This window comes from Gymnoscopelus microlampas (genome assembly GCF_963454915.1).
Source record: "Gymnoscopelus microlampas genome assembly, chromosome: 2".
Taxonomy (NCBI): Eukaryota; Metazoa; Chordata; class Actinopteri; order Myctophiformes; family Myctophidae; genus Gymnoscopelus; species Gymnoscopelus microlampas.
Window position 1 is genome coordinate 23,950,813 of NC_139939.1, and position 19,516 is coordinate 23,970,328.

General features: G+C 42.9%; 1 protein-coding gene across 1 annotated transcript in view; it reads left to right on the forward strand.

Moving 5' to 3' along the window:
• The first annotated feature begins 1,036 nt into the window (after positions 1–1,036).
• The window catches only part of LOC311054481 (adhesion G protein-coupled receptor L3-like), a 113,255-nt gene continuing 94,775 nt past the window's right edge, over positions 1,037–19,516 (forward strand). Inside the window, exons 1-2 of the mRNA XM_084070486.1 lie at positions 1,037–1,365; positions 18,295–18,380. The gene's annotated coding sequence lies outside the window, so the exon portion shown is untranslated. The remainder of the gene's footprint in view (positions 1,366–18,294; positions 18,381–19,516) is intronic.

Below are 19,516 nucleotides of genomic sequence, written 5' to 3' on the forward strand. Positions count from 1 at the left end.
GTTAGGCTAATAGTCAATCATCCGGTTTTGTTTGCCTATTGCCTAATGTCCTATTTTGTAATAGCCCACATGGTAACAGGATAGGTATTCGGCACTAGGGACATCTGGGCACCTCGATGTAAAATTGTCAAATTTGCCCCAAAATTATAGGCCTATATTTGAAAAATGGTAAGTAAAGTAAAGTATAGTATAGGAGATTAGAACATGCTTAAACATTCGACAATTACTGTAAGGTCTAATATTTCTACAATTGCTCTGGCAAATTGCTACAAAACCTATGTATCCAGTCATTTTGGGCCATACACAAGAAGTTGAAGGATAAAATGAAGTCTGGTAATGGTGTACCGTGCATGTTTACATCATGTATAGCCTACTTTACATTACTTAATTAAGACACTTTTTCTCTTTTTTTCACATTTTGGACAAAATAGCCAATTTTAGTGACCACCTATCCTGTATCCGCCCACATATAGCCTTGAGAGTGGCTTGCCTTGGAGTAGTAACAGGCTCGGTCTGTGTGCCATAGGCTATATTTCCCTATTTGATTTCGATCCATATACGGCAGATGGAGCCCTAGTCCACAGATTTAGGAAAAGATCCAGTTCCTTGTTTTCCACCGAATCCTCCCTCCCTCTCTCTCCCGTTCCCTCTGCATCCTGAGGCAGGAATCATCAGCCAGCCTGCAGCCCGCCTCAGCCTGCATCCACCAGCACCACCTCTGAATTGCTTTGCCATCTCTGACCCGTCACTCCGGCGAAAGCAGGTCCACTGTCCAGCGTGATCCTCTCTGCACCGTGCGTGGATTTTAGAGAGTCAGTGGGGACACTGACAGTAGAAAGAGAGCGAGGGAGAGACTCAGAGAGCGAGAGAGAGAGAGAGAGAGAGAGAGAGAGAGAGAGAGAGAGAGAGAGAGAGAGAGAGAGAGGGAGCGATAGAGCGAGCGAGAGAGAGCGAGAGAGAGATAGAGCGCGAGAGAGAGAGAGAGAGAGAGAGAGAGACGCCTCTCTATTGGACCTGGTGTATTCGGACCTCTCTCTCTTGCCGCTGTGTGAGCAGTGATCAGGATACTAAGCACGCAGCGATTGGTTTTACCATTAGCTTTATTCCGACGCGCGCGTTCTGTGGCGGTTGGTTGCTTGTGCAGATTTTTTCCACAGCACGAAGATTAATAATAATAGCCCTAATTATTACCAACTTCGAGTCGAACGTCTTGATTGATTGGAAAAAGCAATCCAGTGCATCATTCATTTGATTGGGACTTATCTTATCCAATATCTGTGTACTGTGTGGACTGTATAAGACCATAAGAAGGCTATTCACGACCCACTGCACTGGATGTGTATGCGACTGTTGCTGTGATTTGTGGTAAGAATCAATTCTGTTTTTCCTTTCTATCACTAAAGGGATCTATTGGCGTCATTTATCAATATCGGATAACCTCCACCGACTTGCTGTGCGTGTGTGTGTGTGTGCGTGCGTGTGTGTGTGTGTGTGTGTGTGTGTGTGTGTGTGTGTGTGTGTGTGTGTGTGTGTGTGTGTGTGTGTGTGCGTGCGTGCGTGCGCGCGTGTGCGTGTGTTGGTATGGGGCAGCAGCACTATAGCGTTAGGTTCCCACGGATGCCCATGAGAATTTGCTCTGAGATGATTATAATTTAGGGGCGGAAATTTTGCCGTTTTAAATGAGATGGTTATTAAAGGCATGGTTCCAGTTCCAGGCTACAGTAACGGAGGATGTTCCAGTGACTTAAGGCGGACTGGATGGGCGTCGCTCGCTGTGTGAGGTGTCGGTTAGGCAAAGAAGTAGAGAGAATAAAACGCCTACTCCCTCCCTGCCTGGCAAACAGTCAGTGTGATGGCATTATGGGCTCTTTTATATCCCCAGGCAAGGTGAACTATAGCCCTACTGTGTGTTGTAATATTAGCCTACCATAACCACACAACCTTCATCAGCATCACTGCAGCATCACCCATGGTCCATGGTTTATATGATATCCAAGTGTTTGCTATTTTAAGAGACTGTCATTGGTTGGACAATACGTTTAGGCGAATGATGGAATGCGGTTTATAACATGTTGGTTTGTCAACCGCAGCCTGCCTGATCAACGTGTTGTCGAACGGTAATCGGAAGTCTCGCCCCAAAACACGCTCGCCCCCATTTTTTCCCCCGCGGACCGCTCGCCCCCCCAGTGGTTCTTGTGTATTATTGTATTTGTTTTGCTGAGGATAAGGTTAGAAATACGTTTAGGGTTAGGCATAGTTTGACTGAGGTTACGATTAGGAATAAGGTTAGGTTTTGGCACCGTTTTAGGCATAGTTCACTGAGGTTACGTGGTGGCGACCGTTCCGATGTCGCCGGATTTGCCCCGGCTTGAGCGTGTTTTGGGGCGAGCGTTCTTGTATTGTGTCGAACCCCACTGTCTGTCTAAACAGCTACAGCCACCCCGTATAAGAAAAGGCTGTGTGCGCACCGTGCACGTCTAGCAGGCCAGTCAGTGCGTTCCAGGATACGTCAATCATGCGGATGAGTAAAATCTATCTTCTTTTTATTTACAGGACAGCCATCCTGGGTTACAAATGACCTTGAATGGAAGAGGCTAGTGTGAGAGAAACATACAACAACTATCAGGGAACACAATCTCTTGATATTGACCCGAAATGAAAAGAAAAACCCAATACAATGTAGCTATTACAGCTGGGTTATAGAGGTGAACCGTCTTTGATCAGGCCTTTGTTTGGGGAGGGGGGGGGTGCAATGACATAATTAAAGGAGTAGTTCACCCCAGAAAGTACTTATTTTCTATCAATTACACACCTCATGAAGCTTCATGGAGATTTTTTTGTTTTTGTTGCACTCCTGAGACAATAATTTGATGACCTCGTCACCGGTCAGGAGACTCAGTAGGAAACTCAAAGTGTCAAAAAGTCTCCTACTAGACATCAAATTATTGGCTCAGGAATGCAAAAAAATCTCCATGAATTCAAGGCTTCATGGGGTTTGTAATTGATAGAAAATAAGTACTTTTTTGGGCGAACTACTCCTTTAAGATTTGGTGCCTCCATAGCATAATACTGCTGGTGAGCAATATGAGGATTACTCATAAGTGATTTGTCTGTCTCATAGATAATTGTGGAGCCGTTGTTGCCTTTATAATGGCCACTCAATGCTATATGGACTATTATGCTGTTTGGACCACTGTGGCAATTGTCTCTGCACATTAAATAGCCTATCACAGAATAATATTATTGTTATATTGTTATAGGCCTATGGTTGAGATAAGATGAGGTAGCTTGAGACCAGGTGAGGTTGACAATATGTTAACTCATCTGCCAGTGCCGTTGCTATAAAAGTGTAAGCTCCACAGAGCATGTGGGAAGATGTTAAATATGGCCAGTTTCCCATATGCCTACCCCTGACAGTCTGCCAAAAGTTTCACTTAGAAATTGTACTAGACTGCCATTTTTGGCAGCATCTGTTAAAGTATCAGTTCCCCTCGGAGATGTAGATAAATGACAAATGTCATTTAAAGCACATACTGGATGGTAAAAAAATACTTTCTTTGGCAGTATATGTTTTGATTTCAATTAGCCTACCATTTCCAGCATTTTTACAAAGACATTTTTTTATCCAAGCTCTGCACTATATTTGGTTTTGTTTTGGATGTACCGTACATACAGTTCTTCTTGATTTGGCAATCTTCCCCCATGGAAAGAGACGGCACTTATTCTGAAATATTGAGTATTAGGTGTGTCAAAGATCATCCTGGGTCACATTCAATAACAACAACACCCATACAGACCCACACCTGAGGCCATAAAGACGCGACAGCAGCAATCACGCATTCTGCTGACTGTAGGTCTATCTGTCTTTCTTGAATAAGGCCACCAAATAATCTCACTTGTTGTGATGAAACAATAGAGACCTGACTATTATTTGGGAGGTACAACATATGAATCGGAATGTTAAGGCTAATTTGGATTGGTCTGTCTTACCTAGAGTCAAACGCTCATAGTAGGCTACTGCATTTTTACAATTATGTGTTTATGGCTCCAACAACACTATAACCCAGTGATCAAAGCCACCCTGCTTTGTGAGCTGACAGTCTCAGCAAATGGAACATAACGAATAGTGTCATTCAGCTGAGCTGTCTCAATAACAGAGATGAATATGGCGTTATCTTCACTTCAAAGTGACAGAAAACCCCTAAAGATGAAGAAAAATAAAAACACAAAAAAGTGTCCATCACAAATACAGACACATGCATTACCCCCCCCCCCCCACCCACACAGGCACCCAACACTTTGTAATTGTACACGCACGCACGCACGCACGCACACACGCACACGCATACAAACACCTCAGTATTATAGTACTATTTAACTCACTGATATTACTATTGTTATTTTTTGTAATTTTTTGTTATTTTAATAATATTCCAAACAAGCAGTAATTTCATTTGAATGCAAATGTTTTTTTTTTAATTATATTCACAGGCTTTGTTACAGAGTTTGATGTGTCATAGATAACTGAGGTAATAGACTGGCCACGTGAAGTCCAAGATCCACTTGGCAACCACACCGTTTATTAGACCCCTGTCTTGTTTAATTAATAGTGGCGCTGCTCATTTGTTTACATTTGTATCATTGATTGAATTGGCTTTTAATACAAACATGTAAAAATCACCGCTGACTCCACTGAACCGGGCTGCATGAGTGATTAGTCTAAAAAAAACTCTAAATCCATCTTGTAGAGTTCACTCCATCTGCATGGAACCTTTAAGAGCTGATTTACACAGTTTAATCTTAACAAGAGGTGAATAGCCTGGGTTCCAGTATGGTGATTAATTAATTTGTAGTGAACTAGCAAGGTACACTAATATGAAAAGCCTTTTGGAGAGCCATGAAAAATGAAATGAATTAATGTTGATGGCCATTGACAGTGAAAAAATAAATCAGTGTTGTCACGCAGCTTAAAGCGATGTTGAACTTTGGTAGAACCATGGGTTGTATACAGTAGCTCCCTGGCCATGATATACTGTAAGTCCAAATAGTGTTTATCATCCATCTTTGGTTCTGCTCTGTGAGCGAGAAACCAGAAGTTGGAATTCCATTCACTCTAATTGATGGCAAAAGTTTTCTTTAGCACATAAACATACACAAACAAAGCAGATTCTGCCAATCTATAAATAAAACGAGGCCTGGTACATAATTCCTTAAAGCCTATTTTACCAAAGGCAATGGTGGCACCGCACTTCTTGCGTTACTACCGATATTGGTGAACTATTGATTGTTATTGTACTAGGGCAGTATAACATGTATACAGCATCTCACTGTCACCCAAATTACTTTTGACTTAAAATATAGCAATGAATGTGGCTGGTCACATTCGTGTCCTCAGTCTAGGGGAGCATGATATGGCAAAGAAAATTATGCTGTGATTATTTTTTACAGACATTTTGATTGCAGTGTGATTCACCATTAGTGTGAATGATAATTTTTGCATCACAGTTTTCATTCTTTACATCTGTTAGGGAACCGTTTATTTTTTTTTCCTGGACATTCTGGAGAGCAAGATGTGTAGGCCAGGGCATCTCTGCAACACTACTGTACTTCATTTAGAACAGGGTTTTGTCACACATTTTACCTTTAGCAAAAAAATTGCATCTTCAGCAATTTGGACTTGACCAGATCATATTTCCAATTAATTGTTCAGCGTTCAGCCCTAACTCAGTCCCACATTGAGTTCAAAATGCAGCTTAATTCAAAAGCCATTCCCGCCTCTTTCCCCTGGAACTGAAATAATGAGGCCTGGCCAGGGTCCCTGGCTAGCGTCGTCATCCACCTAAAGCACCCGGTCATGTGTTAAGACATCTCTCTTTCCTCCAAACCACCCACCCGCCCCTACCCTTTCGTTCCCTCAAAGAATAACAGTGGCTCTTCACATTTTCTGCTGTCGTCTGGAGCTATCAGCTCAATTCACCTCCCTTAACGTGTGAAAATCGCTCCTGATATCATTCAGCACTATTACAGGGCCTGTCCATGAGATGAGGCCTTTTGGAGTTACTTTGCTACCCTGATTAGAAATGTGCTTGGAGAAGGGGGAAAGCCTGGCTCTAGATGACAGGCTGTCAGATCGCTGGGCATACTCTGACATCAGGTCTCCTTTGGCCTTGGCTAGAGGAGATCTCCAAAAAGTAAGATGTCTTATTCGGTCTAGAATCGTTAGAAGGGATTCTGTTCTAACCTACTATTATTTGTCTGTATTTTTGTGCTGGATGGACAACTGTTGATCATTTTTAGATTTCTTTGGCTATTTTTGAAAAATCATCAAATATTTGATTTTTTCCCTTTTTTTTTGGCGGACATTTATAACTCAAAACTTTGCTTCTGGGGGGGTTCCTGGAACTAAATATTTCACAAATGTCCACTTTAAAACAAATATAATCCAAGATTTTGCCACGAATTGTCACGATATTTCAAAAATAGCAGATCTACAAGCTCATAGTGCGGCACTCGGTGCCGCGCTATGAGCTTGTATATCTGCTATTTTTGAATAGCCAAAGAAATCTAAAAATGACACAGATGCGTTCCCGGTCTTAATGGGTTAAATGGGCTAAGGATGTTCAACCCTGCAAGGATGTCAAAGTGATACCTGTTTTCACCATGTGTGAATGTTGTTGCATTTGCTCTGCTTTGTCACACACCCTGGTGGTCGTTCCAAAGTCTACAGGCCAAAGAGCAAAGGTGGCAGCTAGGGGCCAGGATCATGGCTAGTGTCTAGACCTCAAGGCTTTATGAGCCCGGCCTTTCAGCTGAGACCTGCAAAACCAATGTGATATGTTAAATCACTTCTTTGATTAGTCAGGCTTTGGTGCAATATTTTACCCCCCGTACTCCTTTTTCACGTAGTTAACTCACCTTCATAATGCCTATCTTCATCATTTTGTGCTGAAATAAAATCTGTGACAATGTACTGCCGTGCGCGCTACTGCTGAATAGCGTAGTTAGGTTTCAATGTCGTTTTAAGTAACACTTCTTAAAGATTGTTTACTGTACACTGGAGATTATGAGGAGGGTCAATCTGTGTCTTTATGGAATGTGTGATGCCACTGAATTTGGCTGATGATCCTTCTTTATTAGAGCTACTGTACAACCACTTGTACCCAGCAGCAGTGTTAGACATTGTTCTATTACTGGTTTTAAACTAGAGGGCAAACCTACAGTAGCATCTGTTGACACTTGGCTCCTGATTAAGGTAACATTTCTGAGGTTATAATTGACTGCTCTAATGAAAAATGTCACGTCTCTCAAAGAACAGGTGTGAATCAATTATTTAACACAATTTTGAGCAATTCACCCTTAAATTTAGACCTGATGTAATACATCTTTTTAGCTTTCAGCCCGGGACAGCGTCTGTTTTCAAAATGGGCCTCAGGACTAAATGGGTTAATGAGCCGTGCTAGTGGTCAGGCAGGTTCATCTATTGACTATGACACATCGAATAGACTTGACATTACTGATGCCATGGTTTGTTTAGTCTCACGTCGAGGTCGAGCATGAATGGGCCTGTAGAGGAAGCCAATGTTTTCCATTCATTTGAGTAGAGCAGTATGAAAATCAACGTACAGGTCTTGCTTCTGATAGGTAATCCAACACACACACACACACACACGCTGTTATTTGTTTGGTCAAAGTTACGTTACTGTAGCTATAGTCCCTGGAGAAAAGATTGAGTTACAAAAATTAAATTCAAACCTTCATAACGTATGTACTGTATTAACCAAGCCATTTTGGACAGGTGTTTTAATTACTTTAGACAACCGCAACATAAAACTTAAGCCAATTAACAGCCAAATGGTCTATGTTTATGTACATGGCCAAAGTTGTGAGTAGACAATGATATGTGTTTAGACTGGTAAGGTCGTTTGACAAGGATATCAGCCTGCTGGTGCTGGACCTCCGTTTTCATAATGTTTGGCTTCCTTTGTTTCAACATGGGGAGTTGTTTACCATGTAACGTTAGCTCGGCTTTGTCTTAAGCACCTTTTCTGCCTCATTAGTGAGCCTCCTATCGTAACCAATTAAGTTCCTTGATCGAAACTACATCAAGTAACCCGTCGTGTTGACCTGTTCGCCAAGCCATATCAGACCTAGGTCGTTCCTTCAAAGTTAAGGGGTATAATAAGGTTTATAACAAGACCATCGATAGATACATCATTACATTTCTCACTTTAACTTTAATGACTCCATCCGATATCATTATTTTCTCCTGCACTTATGTTTCTACCTAAATGGTGAGCTATGGAATAGAAAAGAAGAAACATAAATCGTTACTTTGAATGTTTTATGTTAGACTTATTTATTCCACACAAACAGAGGCACACGTTCCACATTGCAGAAGCTCAACTGCTCATTAAAACCAATATATTTTTGTTTAAATTAAAATTGGTCGGCCTATCACGAGTGCTAAACTTAAGTGGCGTAGCCTGAGCAGTTTTCTTTGAAAAATCATGATGATCACAAGTTGTTATCCGGAGCCAGAGTAGAAGAGGAGCGCCTCCTTCTAATCAACACAGCTCTTCTCCCTACTTCTCCTCAGTGCCCTTCACCTTCCTATGCTCCACTCAAAGCCATAACCACTCGGTACACACAAACACACACACACACACACACACACACACACGCACACGCTCACGCACAAACACACTGAGTAGACAGCTATATACTACACGTCAATTACCATCTCACACATAAACACATGGATACATACTATGCGCATATACACACATAACAGGGTCACATGGAGAGACACACACACACACACACACACACACACACACACACACACACACACACACACACACACACACACACACACACACACACACACACACACACACACACACACACACGCCTGCAGCTGCACTTTCAGTGACACACAGACAGACACAGTCTCATTAGGGAAGTGAATAGAGAATCAGTGTACAAGGCCAGGGTGATTGTGAAGAGCTCACTCAAAGGTCTGCCGATTATTTTGGTCTTTGCAGGAAATCATTTACAATAGCACCCCCCCCTCCTCCCGTCTGTCACTCGGCACTACACTCAATTTAAACGTTGTGTTAGTGTGTGTGTGTGGAGCGGGGTGTGTGTGGGCACACATGCATGTTGTCGCTGTGCCGGGCAGAAACCTCGTATCTCCTTTTTTTCCTTTTTTTTCGTCGTTTGAAAGGGTCATGCAAAAAGTAGTGAAAATAACCGGCTCTACAAGCAACAACAACGTGTTGTGATGTGACAGTTCTGTTGGATTTTACACATATTTTATAGATGAAAAGTATTAACGAGAGCTTATTATTTATCCCATTAAGACCCGGAACGCATCTGCGTCATTTTAGATTTCTTTGGCTATTCAAAAATAGCAGATCTACAAGCTCATAGCGCGGCACCGAGTGCCGAGCTATGAGCTTGTAGATCTGCTATTTTTAGAAAAATTGCGAAAATTGGTGCAGATCTTTGAATATATATATTTTTAAAGCGAACATTTTTAACAAAATATTTTGAGCACAGCCAAATACATATCATTTTGGGGGTCCTTGATATGAAAAGGTTTTGAACACGGCACTGTACCAACATGCGTTTTTTTCAGAAAACTGTCAGGTCTTAATTGGTTATTACTTACTATTGGGTCCATTGGAACACAGGTAATTCTTCCCATGTCCGGAAAAGTAACTGTTTTGGACATACAAGGTTTCCGTACAACCGCGACGATAAGGGACTCTCCAGCCTTGAGACCTCAGTATTGATGGGATCATTTTTAATGTTTGGTTTTGTGTTTGTGTGGTTGACTATAGCTCTCTCACTTGTTTAGAGAGCGGGGCGCTGGGAAATGAGTCATACACAATGTGATGCAACACAGTGGAGCAGATTTGAATTATGGGACGATGAACAATGAGGTCATTGCAGGGCTCCGGGCGTAAATCTCTCAGTGCCACAGCACAGCGTTTCTTATCAATGGAGAGAAAACCAGTGCAGCCTCCTAAAGATGCAATATTGTTTATGGGATTGATTCAATGTCGTAAATATAGAACTATGCCGCTTGACCTCAATAACAAGGGGAGTAACACAATGGAAAAGGCCTAGGGGAATTCTGGTTTAATTCTAGCAGTATTATTTATTACAGTTAGTTTATATTTCGATTGGAGTTGGACTTAACCCATTAAGACCTGAAGCCGATTCTACAAATGTCGTCTAAATCCCAACAGTGTTCTGAAAAAACGTATGTTTCTATATCAGTGGTTCTCAAACGTTTTCATGTCAAGGACCCCCAAAATGATGTATTTGGCCGCCGACCCCATCTCAAAATATTTTGTTCCAGGGACCCCCAGAAGTAAAGATTTAAGTTAAAATGTAGGCTTTAAAGCAATATGTATTCAAAGATTTGCACACATTTTCACGATTTTTCAAAAATAGCAGATCTACAAGCTCGTAGCGCGGCACTCGGTGCCGCGCTATGAGCTTGTATATCTGCTATTTTTGAATAGCCAAAGTGTAAAATAATGCTTTTTAACTCAAATCAAAAAGTGACACAGATGCGTTCCAGGTCCTAATGGGTTAAGGAATAACAGTAAGATCTTATTTTACTTTATGAATGGATGGCACTTTAAAAGTACGACAGATTGCTAATGCCAAAAGGAAAACGTGTGCCCTCCATGCTCCATTTGCATGTTTACATGCAAGCCCTTTTATGTCAAGCACTGCATCTGTTGAGACTTTCCATATCTTTCCCTTCTTCAGCACATTGTCCACAATCAGCGTCTGGTGTAATAGTATCATCCCAGGCCTCCTCTTAAATTTCCTGCTTACTGGGCTTTTACTTTAACTGCATTACATACATCTTCCACTATCTGTCCATCTGGCTTCTTTCAGCATAAACCAAGCTGAAAGATCCTGTACTAAATGCTTTGATATGGCCGGTCATTTGATCGCAAATGAGGAAAAAAAAAAAACCTCAGATATAATCTAATTTATCGTGCCTGTTCAATTGCACAGCTGTGATCTTGATTGATCTGGAATGGTGTTTTCATTTCAGGACTCTTGGAGTGATACTATGCATCAGGGAGTATTGATTCAAAAGCACATTGACGCAGCATGGTAGGCTGAAAAAAGGCTGAACATGACTGCATGCTCTCTCTCTCTCTCTCTCTCTCTATGAAACAAAGATACTGCCAGATGTGAAGATCAATGATTTGATCATTTTGGCCTCACATCATTTGAACTGTTTCTTTTTTTTCCCGCCCCATGCTTCTGGAGTTGATTAGTTGCGCCAGACGTATCAAGCGTCCTCCTGCCAATTGTATTTCCTGTTATCCCCCCCCCCCTCCCATCAAACGGCGTAGTATTTGGGTTTGTAATGGTATAGAGTACCATGCACGCCATGCTATTCAGTATAGGTGTTGTGAAAGTAAATGTGGAAGCGAGCATAGGGATGTTTTGGTGCAGAGTTTTCAGGTGGAGGATTACTCTACTTAGAACATTGTAAGATTAAAACACAAACATGACACATCAACATGCTTTGCCATTCCAGGTGGTATTACAAGGTACATAACATCCCAAACAACTTTATATTTGAGTCTGGATTATTGCCCTTAGACCAGACCATTTTCTGGCCCACTTGAAAATCTTAAAAGTGCGAATCTGACCACCCTCATTTTCTGAGCATGTTTATTTTTCATTCAATCGATTGCGTTTCGGCTCAGATCATTGTACTATATATATATAATGTAGTATTTAAGTTCGCATATCGGTTTATATTAATGTTGTTAGTGTTTTGGCAATTATTTGGGGGCCCACTTGCAATATCCTCACTGCCCTGGCCCACAGGTTAGGAATCGTCATCCCAACTGTTTTAAGACAAGCTTAAAAATGTGCACGTTGAATGCACGTTTTTGACAAAAATGTCTCTGCAATCAGTAACTACAGGTTGGCACTCTAAAACATTACACTAACCCTGACCTTCCAAAATAGTAGATCTACAAGCTCACAATGCTTCACGCTGCGACACGTTGTGAACTTGTAGATTGGCTATTATGGAAATCATTTTGATTTGCTGTGATTAAGTGGTGCAGCTGGGAAAAAAAGCGAAATATATTGGAAATACAGAAGCTGTTGACCAAAAGGTTGATTCCTCTCGGGGAGATTGGTAGTTGTCTATTCTTGGAGACCTGAATCTATTTGCAGGCAGTTGGTTGGGCCGAAAAACGCGATAAAGACCATCACATGCATTATTACATGTATTGTCATGCATCAGTTTTTCCAATAAAATCCCGCCACTATCCATGCAGGTTTGCGAAGCTGCGTGACAGTGTCATACCGTATCGTAGCATGAGGGATGAGTGTCACTACGGCCTATAGGCCTGTAGTAATCACTTACACGGACCAAGTGTCTGTTCTCTAACTGTGTGAGAAATGGTCTGTGTGTACCCCGCGCGCCGCGGTGACGTTTGTTCTGAACGCTCTGATTGGCTCGCTCTAAGACCAGCGTACGTGTGATAGATGAGACGGCATCCATCACACACGTCAAGGTGAGAGAGCGAGCGCAAATTGGACCGGGACCCCGTATAGCACGGCGTGTAGAGAAAAGGGTGTAGGAAAGCGAGACTTTGATGAATTATACTGCGTATCCATAACCCCATCTTTGTGTTAACCCATTAAGACCGGGAACGCATCTGTGTAACCACTTTAACCATCTATCTCTATGAGCTTGTTCTGCTATTTTTGAAAAATCGTGAAAATCTTTGAAAATATATATATGTTAAAGCGAATTTTTTAACTCAAATCTTTGCTTCTGGGGGTCCCTGGTCTGGAACAACATATCTTTAGATGGGGGTCCACGGCCAAATTCATATCATTTTGGGGGTCCTTGACATGCAAAAAGTTTGAGAACCACTGACTATAGCAACATACGTTTTTTCCAAAAAACACATTTTCACGATTTAAAAAAAATAGCAGATCTACAAGCTCATAGCGCGGCACTCGGTGCCGCGCTATGAGCTTGTATATCTGCTATTTTTGAATAGCCCAAAGCAATCTAAAAAATGACACAGATGCGTTCCCGGTCTTAATGGGTTAAAGCCTAGTCTGGCAATTACTGTAAACTGTTTTTATGCTTGAAGTGATGTGGGCCACGTGAACGCACGTGTTCACGTGTGAGAGGGGGACCGTCCGTGTGTGTGAAGCGCACACGGTCCCAGCTCATTGTCCCCGGGTTGTGTACAGTTCAGCGCTTCACAATAGTTGGACAAATCATCCACTTTTTTGTTTCAATACTCCTCCCTCCCCTTTTTCATTCTCTCTCTCCTCTCACCCTCTCTCTCTCTCTCTCTCTCTCTCTCTCTCTCTCTCTCTCTCTCTCTCTCCCCCCTCTTTCTCACTGTAAGATTTATGTGGGGGACCTAGACAAGAGTCTTTAATTTTACGCCTGGGTAGACCATATACACTATTGCTCCATATTCCTTGTGCTTGAATCTGTCTCAAGCCCAGGGGGAGAATTGTGGTTTTAAAATGAACTTAGTGTGCGTGCCCCACCCTATAAATGAAGGCTCCACAAATGAGTCACTGGGAAAAAGCAGAATGAATCTCAAACAATTGGCGTCAAAACAATTTCTGGTGTCCAATGCTCTGTAATCTATTGCCCAGAGCACAATTACAAAGGGCCCGTACACGAAAGCACCATTGTATAGCCATCCCGGTTGCGTAGGCTTATGAGTAATGGGATGACATGGGGGCATCAATACGTCCACCACCTCTCTTAATTGAAAACGCCATCGCTTCACTGTAAGAAAAGGGGTCAGCATCTATCACGTGAAAGCTATACTCTCAAGTTCATCTCAGAGAGATGTTGACACTCGTCCAATAATATCACGAGCCAGAGTCTCACAAAAAAACCCGTTCTTCTCCTCCTTTATCCGCCGCTCTCTGTCTGCTAAGCCCCTCACAGACTCCCCATCCAAAACTCTCTCTCTCTCTCTCTCTCTCACTCTCTCTCTGTCATCTCCCCAAACCATCCCCCGTTTAAAGCCTTAACCTTTCAACATTTCCCCGACCAAAGCTCTCTCAATCTGTTCTTCACTCCATCCCCTGTTCTCAGTGGAATCGCTCTTACTAAACCTCTCACCCCTATTTGTTCCAAACATATCGTCCATTCTTTTCTGAATGCATCCACACACACAGCCTCTGGTCTTACTGACTCCCACAGCCGTTGCCATGGAGTATAGGCCTACCCCCCTTCATGTGGATCTGTAAGCTCACTGGCACTGATGCTACTGTACGAAAAAAAAAAGGAAAAACAAAACATATCTGATCACTTGCCATCACTGGCATTTCCTCTAGGCTAGCGCCACCCAAAATGTCCAAATATGTTCACATCAAATGTTCGGATTGCAATGAAACTCACTCAGTGCTTACGTGCTCCCCCTGAGGATGAACCCCACTGAGTTTGGCAACCGCGTGTGGCCTTTCCTCAAGTACCACCCCTAAAACGTGTACTGTACTTCGTCCCTGTTTCAAAGGCACATCGTAGCTTTTAATTATGGCACTTCATTTTAGTTCACTTGAAAGGTTTTTCTGTTGTTGACAATATCGGGGATTACACAATTCCCCCCCAACACACACACGCACTCTTTGAATTCCCTTTTCCTTATTTTTGTTTTGTTTATTGCTTATTTTTAGCTCCACTAATGAGAATGCAGGGCTCGAAGGACAGCAACGTCGGTCAGTTCAAAACCACGTTGTTCCCGTGGGGTGTAAGGAGTGGCACGGTCTCTAGGGGCCGCTATAGTGGGGCTTGTAGACTTGTGGTTTTGTTACTGATTAGAGTAGACCCACCTTTTTTCTGCACAGTAAATCCTCAGTGTTAATTTATATAGCTGTAAACCTGAAAAGCGTACAAGTGTAATCAAATGGACCGTATCGGGGTCCATTTGGTTACACTTGTACACCCTCGGATTTTAATTAACCCGTTAAGACCTGAAGATTCTACAAATGTCTTCTAAATCCCAACAGTATTCTGAAAAACGTTATGTTTCTATATCAGTGGTGCTCAAACCTTTTCATGTCAAGGACCCCCAAAATTATTTGTATTTGGCGGCGGACCCCCATCTCAAAATATGTTGTTCCAGGGACCCCCCAGAAGCAAAGATTTGAGCTACAAATGTTCGCTTTAATATATATATATATATTCAAAGATTTGCACACAATTTCTCGATTTTTCAAAAATAGCAGATCTACAAGCTCATAGCGCGGCACTCGGTGCCGCGCTATGAGCTTGTATATCTGCTATTTTTGAATAGCCAAAGTTTAAAATAATGCTTTTTTAGCTCAAATCAAAAAATGACACAGTTGCGTTCCAGGTCTTTAACTTGCGGGATTTTACTATCATACTATTGCAAATTTGCAATACAAACATCACTGGCTATCAAAGTACTCCCCAGGCCATCTCACACACAGGTGGAAAGAGAACAATATGTAAGGGTGTTGTACCACTGCAGCAGCAGTATGGCCTGATGACGAGCCAGGCGGTGAGACTAGAGGTGTTCACTTTTAGTAACAGCTCCATCTTTAATCTTCTCCTCCTACCTCCCTTTGTCCTTATCCTTGATTCACACAAATGAGTCCTAATGAAAAATCTCATTCCGCTCTCTGCCTCTCCCACCACCACCCATACAAACCATTCTCTTCCCCCATCTCTTCTGCATCCAAAAAGCCCCTGCTTTCCGCTCTCTCTCTCTCTGTCCATCCCGCGATGCATTGATCCCTCCATCGTTGGCCAGTTCAGTGTGAATAATGCATGGCGTGTCCTGAAAGAGAGAGAGAGAGAGAGACATGAGTGAAGGTGCGGTATTGGTGAGGAGCTTAGTACCCGGCTTATTTCTTACCAACGCTCTGGTGCCCCTGGCTTTTCTACTGCACTGTAGCGTATAGACACATAAGAACATTTGGGGGGCGTGCGCGCACACACACACACACACGCACGCACACACACGCACACGCACGCACGCACGCACGCACGCACACGCACACGCACACGCACACGCACACACGTACACACACACACACACACACACACACACACACACACACACACACACACACACACACACACGCACACACACACACACACACACACACACACACACACACACACACGCACACGCACCCAGTGTATCTATCTTTTGTTGGAGTCTGTGCCCACCCGACCATAGAGATATTGCTCACGGCCCCCTGTACTGGCTAATAGACCCAATTACTGGACAGCCCTGCCTGAGAGCTCCACAGAGAGGGCCCCCGCTCGCTCTGTCTCGCACTCTGTGTGTGTTATGTGTGCGTATACATGTGCGTGTGTCTGCATGTGTGGGAAACTGTGTGCGTGTGTGTGTGTTAGGGATTGTTGATGCCCTCGTCTTTGAGAACCTGTGTGAAACACACAGTTAACCTTCCGCGGCGCTCAGACAAAGACACCGCAACAGGAACATTTCCAAGGCCAAAATAGAGACGCGCAGCATCCTGCCAGCCATCCTGGCAACAGAATATGCACACACACACGCGCGCACGCACACACACACATACACACACGCGCGCACACACCCGTGTCAACCGTAATCCTCAGTGGCATTGAGATTGACCCTGGTGAGATGAGGGAACAGGGAAGTTCACCATGGAGAGAGAGAGAGAAGGAGGAGAGGAGGATAAAGGAAGCGAGGGATGAATAGGGAGAGGAAGATGAGTGGAAGAGGAGATGCAGAGAACGGGGTGAGGGTTAAAGAAGAGAAGCGAGACTGACAGTCAGAGAGAGAGAGAGAGAGAGAGAGAGAGAGTGTAGGAAAAAATGGAGTTAGAGCCGTGATTCTCAATATCCGGTGAGGATATTGCAAATGTGCCCCCAAATAATTGGCAAAACATTAAGATTGTAATGATAATATAACATTAATATTAAGAAGTGATACCAATGAATAAGAACGTACTGTATAATTACGTTAGTTCCATTGATCCGAGGTGGAACGCAATCAATTGATTGATCATTAATCCATTCAATCCGTGTCATTTTAGATTTTTAGCTATAACCATTATTTAATACTTTGGCTATTCAAAAATAGCAGATATACAAGCTCATAGCCCGGCACCGAGTGCCGCGCTATGAGCTTGTAGATCTGCTATTTTCTTTTTAAATCGTGAAAATTAGTTTTAAAGCGAACGTTTGTGACTCAAATCTTTTCTACTGGGGGTCCCTGGAACAAGATATTTTGAGATGAGGGTTGGCGGCCCCAAATACATATCATTTTGGTGGTCCTCGAAATGAAAAAGTTTGAGCACCACTGATACAGTATATAGCAACATAGGTTTTTCAGAAACCTGCGAGGCTGCCTTGTTCAGCGGTCAGACGGGGTGAATCGCCAACACTTTCAAGACTTTCAATTGGCGTTGGGATCGAGAAAAGGTTGAGAACCAGTGCACTGAGTATCAGAGAAAAGAAGGGGAAAGCAGGAACGAAGGAGATAAGAGTAAAGGAGACAAGTCCCAGACAGAGAGCAGTATAAAAGACACCCTAAGCGTGAGTAACAGCCACTCTGCATTCTACTAACTGAGGTAACAGTCGTCCTCTCTGAAAAGTGTCTGTGGCATTTGGCTGTAAAATGTCACCTATATAAACCAGTTATCATGGCGTGAGAGAGGCTCTTCAGCCATAAACTGCCAGAGAGCGTGGAGATACAGCCCATTATAGACTGTTATTCTCTGACACTTAGCAGGTCATTACAAGGCAGAACACACACGCACGCACAATGTGTGCACGCGCGCACACACACACACACACACACACGCGCGCACACACACACGCGGGCGCGCACGTACACGCACGCACCCATACTAAAAACGGGCAATTACAGTATAACTGAAAAGGGATTCGGATGTCTTTCTTTTACATTTTTTTTGTTGCTTTCGTTATGTCTATTCACAATCTGATTGATGGGGCTATTCTTCACGTCTCTCACCCCCCATTCAATATCTGTTTCTGCTACACAGTAAACTCCTCAGTGCTCATTTTATCCATTTGTAACTCCCAGAGTGTTCCCATGCAACAAAATGGACCCGTATTATTATTCTCGGAGATAAATTACAGTAACACTGAGAGTTTTTATTTTACTCTGTATGAATGATGATGGGGACTTGAAATAAACCACCATCTCTCTCTCTCTCTCTCTCTCTCTCTCTCTCTCTCTCTCTCTCTCTCTCTCTCTCTCTCTCCAGGACTTGGAGGCAGGGTTGATATTGAAATGTGATTCTCAGGGGCTTCCTCCAACTTTGACACGGCAAAGTACAGTACACTACAACAGGTAAGGTTATGTGTCTGTGTGTGTGTGTGCGCGTGCACACGTGTGTGCGTGTGTGTGCAGATTTAATCGCATTCATTAACCCCTGTGTCGCTATTCTGGGCGTGTCGTTACAGGTGAACATTCTCATTGCCTATCTGTTCTGCTCACTGCACTACTCGTATATGCTGGTGTTGACCAGCGGAAATAGCGGATCTACAAGCTCCTGCAACGCGCCGCATCGAGCTTGTAGACCGGCTATTCTCTTTGTGTCAGGCTGGTCAGGTGGTTAAACCATCAAGGCTCATTGTGTGTTTCTTTCTTATAACCTCATTTAAACCATTAAGACCTGAGGACGATTCTTAGCTAAAGTCTTCCAAATCCCAACAGTTTTCTGAAAAACGTATGTTTCTATATCAGTGGTTCTCAAACTTTTTCATGTCAAGGACCCCCAAAATTATATGTATTTGGCCACGGACCCCCATCTCAAAATATGTTGTGCCAGGGACCCCCCAGAAGCAACGATTTGAGTTAAAATTGTTCGCTTTGAAACAATATATATTCAAAGATTTGCACACATTTTCACGATTTCTCAAAAATAGCAGATATACAAGCTCATAGCGCGGCACTCGGTGCCGCGCTATGAGCTTGTATATCTGCTATTTTTGAATAGCCAAAGTGTAAAATAATGCTTTTTAGCTCAAATCAAAAAGTGACACAGATGCGTTCCCGGTCTTAATGGTTTAAACCAGGGAAGTTGGCTAAGAACACATTATTATTTACCGCAACGGTCTGAGGGGAATATAGCCTCACACATGCACACCTGGTGTTTTTACCTTTTCTTTTTTTGCACACTCTACAGTATGCATCTGTGCATTTTTATGAGCACACAATGTATGAGAGAGTAGCGACGTTTTTAGAACCCAAAATATGGCCCGTCGTGCTCCCAGGAGATCTCCAGAATTCCATCTGTGCCTGTGTGACAAGACTGTGCTCTCTAATTGGTCCAACAAATGTGCCATCTCCAACTGCTAATGCTGATCCTGTGATCTTCAAACAGAATACAGAATGAAATGCAACATTACAAGATGTTTGTGTGACAACAACAGAGTGGAATGGACGCACACACAGGACAGGATACTATACAAAAGAACAGGACA